This window comes from Mus musculus, chromosome 4 (genome assembly GCF_000001635.26).
Source record: "Mus musculus strain C57BL/6J chromosome 4, GRCm38.p6 C57BL/6J".
Lineage (NCBI taxonomy): Eukaryota > Metazoa > Chordata > Mammalia > Rodentia > Muridae > Mus > Mus musculus.
This window is the reverse complement of record NC_000070.6, coordinates 124292878-124300391: the sequence shown is the minus strand read 5'-3', so window position 1 is coordinate 124300391 and position 7514 is coordinate 124292878. Positions and strand designations below refer to the sequence as shown.

General features: G+C 46.5%; 1 long non-coding RNA gene across 2 annotated transcripts; it reads left to right on the top strand.

Moving 5' to 3' along the window:
- Positions 1 to 468: 468 nt before the first annotated feature.
- Positions 469 to 7291, top strand: Gm12916. Of its 2 annotated transcripts, XR_001784546.1 has the most exons (4): positions 469 to 707; positions 3077 to 3159; positions 3968 to 4212; positions 6240 to 7291. It is a non-coding gene; the product is annotated as a predicted gene 12916 (long non-coding RNA). The 2 variants fall into 2 exon arrangements; XR_868106.1 differs by lacking the exon at positions 6240 to 7291 and having other exon boundaries at positions 3968 to 4353.
- The last annotated feature ends 223 nt before the right edge of the window (positions 7292 to 7514 follow it).

Here is a 7514-nt window from a genome sequence, read left to right as displayed (position 1 = left end):
TCGATGCCTCTGGTGCTTGTGGCAACTCTAGACTAGAAGCAAATGGATAGAAATTAGAGGGAAAGAATAGAAATCATTTTCCCTTGAAGAATATTGGCAGGCACCAATGCCCTTGATGGAACAGGCCTTCCTATGTTGGCTGTCGTTAGGAGGTTTCTTCTGGTGCCTTTCCACAAGACAGTCTCCTCCTATGAGCCCCGTGCCCTGTGCCTGACCTCTTGCAGTCCTCCATTCCAGAACACCCACTGCTGGACTCTCTTTGCCTGTCACATCCCACCTACCCACCACCCTCCTCCAGGAATCAGCTTCCCTCATAAGATGCTCAGACACATTGTCACCACATCCCACGGTGACATGGTCCTGCCTTTGATCAGGTGATTGCACACTCCAACCTCCACCTACATCCAGAGTTCTTTGGGCACTGATTTCTATCCCAGGGCACTCATGCTGGACTCCCCCGGGGGGAGGGGTTGCTCACGGGCCCCACTACAGAAGCTTGAGAGTTTTCCCGGCTCAGCCATTACCCAGAAAGCTCACGGCTGTGTGTGCACTGTGGCCGTGCCTGATGTGCTGAGGGACTCGTTTAGGAATGCTGTCATTTGGCTTGGGGAAGGGCCAGGCCTCTCTCTGCCCATAGCATTGAGGACAGAGGCACAGGTCTCCGTCACTGGGCTGACAGCTTCCATTCTTCCAAATCTCATCTTCCGGTGAGTTCTCTAGTTCATCTTGTCTGTGTGTCCTGTGTCCTGAAGAGAGATGTGAGGGAAAAGACTAGAGGCCAGTTCAGCTCCCTTTCCAAAAGCCTCTACAACGGCGAGTGGCAGTGAGTGACAGCCTCCATCTTTGAGCTTTGGTGACAAACATTTCAAGGCAGGAGGAAAGTCACCTATGTGCTTTACTAAACTGATGTCATTATTCTCATGGGTGCAGATATTAGTTTAATTCCTGAACATTAAAAACCCGTACCCAACCCACCTCCCTTGGATTGTTGAGGAAAGCCTGAGGTTTAGAAAGGGGAAAGGCATAGCCAGGTGTCCCTCTCCTGGGACTGGTGCTGCAATCCTGTTAGCCTCTGTGCCACCTCCACAGATCAGTGAGCCATGACCCTGCAGTACATATGTCCAGCCCAGACCTGTACTTCCTGAAGCCACTGCTTCTGGAATAGCCCAAAGCCTGTGACTCGGCTGGCCACTGGAGAGTTGGGGGTAGGGAGTAGGTGTCTGGCTCTGTGAAAGAGAGCCAAAAGCTAATGCCAGGCAGGTCAAGAGCCCTAAAGGGGAAATGTGACAGTAATTTAGGAGGAAGCTGGCCTTCTCTTCCTGGGTCATGACCACTCCCTATAGTCTCTGTTGAGGTCACTCCAAGCAGAAAATTGTATCCAGCCCCGTCGCGGAGGCACAAGCCTAGCAAAGTGTTCAGGCCAGCTTTATTTAATTCCCTGGCCATATGGAAATGGCCTCCCCAGAATGGGTTGGAAGCCACAATTGCATTAGCCGTCTGGAGCTCCCATCAGCTCAATCAAGCCATAATCAAGGATCTCTTGTGATTGTCCATTATCTGCCTCTCAGCCAGAGAGGCACGCTCTGGAGGGAGAGCGATCAGAGGGCTCCTGGCACTAATTACATGCTAGCCTGCATCTGTGTCCCTCCTGCGGCTGTCAGGAGCCATTGTGGACTGCCCCGGGACATCTCACCCATTTCTATGCAGGTGACCCTGAGCAAGCTGGGCTCTCAGAATAGAGTCCAGGCAGATCTATCCCCATGTGGCCCCCGAGGTGGATGAGGTGTGGCTAGTTTACATGTGACTGTTTATATGGACAACACCTTAGGGTGTTGGGGAAGGGCTACTGCAGGGCAAGTAAGTGATTCACAGCAGGAACCCACGGAACATCTGGAGATGCAATAAAAACAGCCAGATGTGCACCCCCTGAGATCTTCATGGGTGGAGAGTGGGCACAAGAGCAGAAAGGAGACAGGCACTCCAGGCACCAGCCACACCACTAAAAGGCCACCACTGGGGTAAGGAGCACAAGCCCTGTCACCATCAGGCTCCAGGTGACTCTCAGCAAGGGTTTCTGTCACTCATGTGTGATGTGCTCAGTTCCTCCTGCCCAGTCCTTTCCCACGTCTCTGCCTGGTTCCTCATCTGAGTGCTGTATGTAGGTCCAGACTGCACTTGGACCCCATTTCCAGGGCTGCCACCAAGCCATTTACATTCACCCCAGGGAGATGTGACCTTTCCCGCCCCTTGGTCCCCACTGCACGGTTTCAATCGGCTTCCTGTAGGTAGAGTGTCCATTGTGCTCAGGGAGCAGAGAGCTTCTTGTGACAGGGGCCACCTTCAGCTTTGTGTTCTCACTGGGAAATGGGGCAAATTACACAGAAGATGGGAAATAAAACTATCATATGTGGACTCCCTGCCAGGGCAAATGGTCATTACTTTCTTATTACATTTGCTCTACACTGAAACATAACAGCAAAATGGGCCTGAGAGAAAGTCAATGCTGTACAAGCCAGAGGACCTGAGTTCAATCCCTGGAGTCCACAGTAGAAGGTGGCTAGAGCCAATTCTCAAAAGTTGTTCCTTGACTACCACTACATTTGTGTGCCAGCACACACACACACACACACACACACACACACACACACACACACACATACACACACACACACACACACAGAGGAGAGAGAGAGAGAAAGAGAGAGAGAAGAGAGACTACATAAACATAGAAAATAGCAACAACTCCCCTAAAAAAAACCAACAGATCAAGTTGCGATCAGTTAGCATAGCTGCTAAGAGAACACAAGGCTCGAAAGTGGCCCTGGAGTCACTCTTTGAGCTCCTCCCCCAGTTCTTCTGGGTATTAGGCAGTTGATCAAAGATAAGATACTTGAACTCTGTGCTTTAGCTTCTGCCACTGCAGAAACTGTGAAATATTGTCACACAGAGTCAAGGAGTTAATGGATCCAAAGTGTTACAAGAGCGCTCCCCTGGCCTGCAGGAAGCACTTGGTAAATATTAACTGTTATGTCTTCCATTCTGGCTCTACTTCTCAATGCTCCTCCTCTGCCCACAGAGCTAGTCTGCCATGGATGAAGTGGGCATGCATGTGTTTTATGCTTTGTACTTCTGCCTCCGTCCATCTACAATCCTAGGCAAGTATGTGTACTCTTTAATTTGCATAATGTATTTAATGTCCTTTAGGTTGAAAATACAGAAAGCCTGACTCTAATCCCGTTCTTGGAGAGGGCCATCAGTTTCTTTAGCTGAAAATCTCAATGGCAAGGACCAGTCCAGGATTCATGGGTGTATCAGCTCATCAGCATCATCAAAGATGTCATCCTTTAACACCTGCCACCTTCTTCGGTGATACCATCTTTATTTTGTGGCAGCTTCTTCTTAGAGCTGCCAACAACCTTAGGACCTCCACTCTCTTTGTTGACCACATGCAAGGAGAGAGGGAACCATTCAGGAATTACTCTAAAAAGAGAAAAGATTAAAAACCTCTCGTTTCTCATGGTCCAAAACAGTTATTGTCACCATTCATGAACCGAACATCATGGCCAGGAGGTGGGGTCATATAGTTAACACACTCCCATCTGCTGGGAGGTTAGACCTCTCCCAAGTCACAGGCTATTCAACTTGCTGGTCACAGCTGCACAAACCTGTATCAGGAGAATGGGAAATGGGAGTGATGCAGGAGGTGGTGGGATCCTTGGATTTATTTCTCCATAGTTCTTCTCTCCCTTAATGTTCAACTTCATTTTGAGGTCTGTCTGTTCCATGTTTGAAGGTTACTCACTTTAGCTGAAGAATGACACCCTGCTGTGTAAGTTTCCATTTATTCGACCATTTCATTATTGATGGATTATTTGTTTGTTGCTTATTTAGACAGGACGACCTTGGTTCACAATTGCTCCGCCACCACAGCCTCTTTGTTTCATCTCCCTAATTTCATTTCTTTTAGCACTGAAACCACACTCCTCTGAACCACTGTGTGCACCGGCGAGGCCTTCTCATGGATGGTCGCAGTCATTCTCATTTCTGCGCATGCTTCCTCCAGGCCAGGCTCACAGGTGGGCCTGCCGGGTGATTCTGGATCCTGTGAAGTTGACAGCTTACATTAACCATCACACGTAGCATGCAAAATCTGATTTCTTAATGGAAGATACAGCACAAGATCTGGGAGAAATTTCAATGTTGTGTAAAAGGGTATGTTCGTTCGTTCATTCATTCATCCCACATCTCAGTGGAATTTTATCCAATACTTTTCCCACCACTGAGGAAGCACTGGGAGAATGAAATTCTCTCCTCCTCCTCCACCTCCTCCTCTTTTCTTCTTCTTCTTCTTTCTTCTTCTTCTTCTTCTTTCTTCTTCTTCTTCTTCTTCTTCTTCTTCTTCTTCTTCTTCTTCTTCTTCTTCTTCTTCTTCTTCTTCTCTTCCTCCCCCTCCCCCTTCCCCTCCTCCTCCTTCCCCCTCCCCCTCCTCCTCCTCCTCCTCCTCCTCCTTCTTCTTCTTCTCTCCCTCCCTTACCCCTCCCCCTCTTCTATGTAAGCTTACATTTTAATGAAGGAAGATAATCAATCTGAGAACTGATGAATACAGTAAGATACAGCATATCAGAATATCAGATACTGGTAAGGAGTGAGGAGAAAACTAAAGCACAGTAGAAACCAGGATAGGAATGTTGACAGTTATCTGTGACTAGGAATGCCTTAGGGGGGTGCTGGTTGTAACTTTAGAACAGTCATTTTATGAGCCTCGGGAAAAGTCCTAAGGAACCCATTAGGAAGGCACAGAGGGCAGGAGACTGAGTAACAGTAAAGGAACAGTTTGGGACAGGAGTTTAGGAGGCCAGTTTCAAGCTGTTGAGAAGCAAAGGGCAATGGGGAAAATGCAGGCTGTATCTAGAAAGTGCTAACAGCAAAGGGATCTTCCTCAGTAATGCTAGGTTGATTCGGAGACTAAACTGTATCACTGTCAGCTGAGAAGATGGCCAAAGCACGAGAGTGGGTGGCTTACCTACAGGAATGCAGGGCAGCAATGAAAAACTAGCAACTAGCCCACATGGACCAACTCATGAATATGTTCTATTTGATCTAATAATGGACTAGATTGGGGGAGGAACACACTTAGCCAAACTATCTGCATCCTAGATCCTGTCCAACATTTAATAGACACATGATCGCTGCAAGGTACTTAACTCCTCAGTATCCCACTGTCTTTCGAAGGCTTGTATATTTGTTTGGTAAGCAGCCTGAATCTTCGGAACCTCCATCCATGAGGCTACAATTGATAGGAAATAGCTACACACGATCAAGACAGGTCAAGACAGGTCAGTGAAATCAGATCTCACTGCAAGACTGGGTGAAAATTTATAGGGAAGAAAGAAGTGCTCATATCTTTGGTTTCAACAAATCCCTTGGAGGACCTGGGGCTAGGACAAGATTGGAGATGCTATAACTCTGGGCAGGAAGCAATTGCTAAGATGAAGAAATGGGCTTGGTCTGACTTGTGATGCTGAGTGGTCGAGGCAGGAAAAGAGAGGTGAGGAGAGGAGAAGGGAGAAGAGGAGAAAAAAGGAGAGGGGAGGAGAGGGGAGAGGGATGGGAAGGGAGGAGGAGAGGGGAGGAGAAGAGGAGAGGAGAGGGGAGGAGATTGGTGTCCAATGACTTGGTTTGATTGACTGGGAACAAACAGAGGAGTTAAAGAAGGAAAAACAGGTTTCTGGGGAAGTACTGGGTCCTCTTCAGACCTGTGCAGTCGGAAGTACTCTGAGGTCCGGTTGAGAAGCAAGTTGATTTTGGAACACAGACTCAAAGTCTGGAGAGGAAAATTTCAGACTATTGGAAGTTGGAGTCATGGATATATATGAGGTAGCCTGGATAATATACTTTTTAAAGAGAAACCACATGAATACTACTGTTTCAAGTGTATCTCTGTGAGTTCAAGACCACTATGATCTATATAGAGAGTGTAAGGTCAATGAGAGCTTCAGGATGCGACCCTGTCTTTAAAAATGTTTAAGTGAGAGTTATCAAAGGACCCAGCTGTATCCTCCCGGGTATTTACCGGAAAGATTCTAAGTCAATGTATCACAATGTATCAATGTTGACTGCAGCACTATTCATAACAGCCAAGCTACAGAACCGAGGTAGGTATCCATCAACAGTAAAATGGATAAAGAAAACGTATCCATTATCCATACACAACGGAATTTCCTTTTAACTATTGTCAGAACACCGTAGAAGAACGAAGTCCTATGAGGAGAATTCTTTGTGAGAAAACCTGAGACTTGTGACCTCGGTTTCTTCAAAACATGGACTTATTCTTGGGATGGTTTTGTGCTCCTCCCAGGTGTAGTGGATGGAGTGGGTGGACTTCAGATTACTCATTAGTGCTTGCAGTTGTTGTTAAGTGTTTAGACAATCCTTTCTAGTCCTCTAGAGAAAACCATGGTTTTTACCACATGGGGCTTGTTCTTGTGATTTTATACAGCACGAAACTCATGAGAACTTTATTCATGTGATTTTTCTTAACCCTCAGAGTATAAATTGTCCGAAGCCCTGAATAGAGATGAGCATTGCATGAGATTGTAGCCTCCTTGTTTATCGGCTCTATTCTCCCACATGTGAAGGTTATCACGATAATCACATCCACTCAGGCACCGAAAGACGAGTATTACATGCCTTCTGTCCTTGCGGATCCCAGATTTTTATATCAATACAGAAAGGTGTCTACTTACCATGTACACAGCATGAAAGAAGAAGCTAAAGGGAAGGGGATGAGTGGGGTGGGAAAAGGAGAGAAAGGAGAGAGTGCAAACGGGAGGACGTGCTGGGAGGGCATGCTGTACTCACATGCAAGTGTCCTCCTGAAACCCAGGACTATGTGCAGGGGCAGCACGCCAGAGGGACCGTGCATTAAAGAGCTGTGAGTAGGGCACGCGTTTGAGGGCTTTCTACTCATTAGCTGGCTGACTTCTCATGGCCACCATTGTTATCTTTACCTTAATAATGAAGAAACGAAACCGAAGTGCAAAGAACTTTCCCAGAGTTTCATAGAAGATACAGGCATGCTGCAAACTAATGATCTTTCATTTGAAAATAATTAAAAAATTTTTTTGAGATTATACTTACTATGCCCCCTGACTTTTCCTTTCCTTTCTCCAATCTTCCCTGTGTACCTCCATCTTGTTCTTTTTGAAATTTATGGCTTCTTTGTAAAATTGTATTGTTCTTAACGTGTGTGCATGTGTGTGTGTGTGTTTCTAAACACATAAATACAACCTTTATCAGTCTGTATTATGTTATTTGTGTGTATGCTTTCAGGGCTGACCATGTGATATTAGATAACCAATTGTGCCCTTTCCTGGGATAGATCAATTCTGCCTCTCTCATCATTCCTTAGTTGCCTGAAGTTCTTTGTATAGGGCTGAGACCTTCTGAACTCCCCTCCCCCATACCCATCTACATAACACATCCATTGGAGTTATTGGATGGGGTTGTGGTTA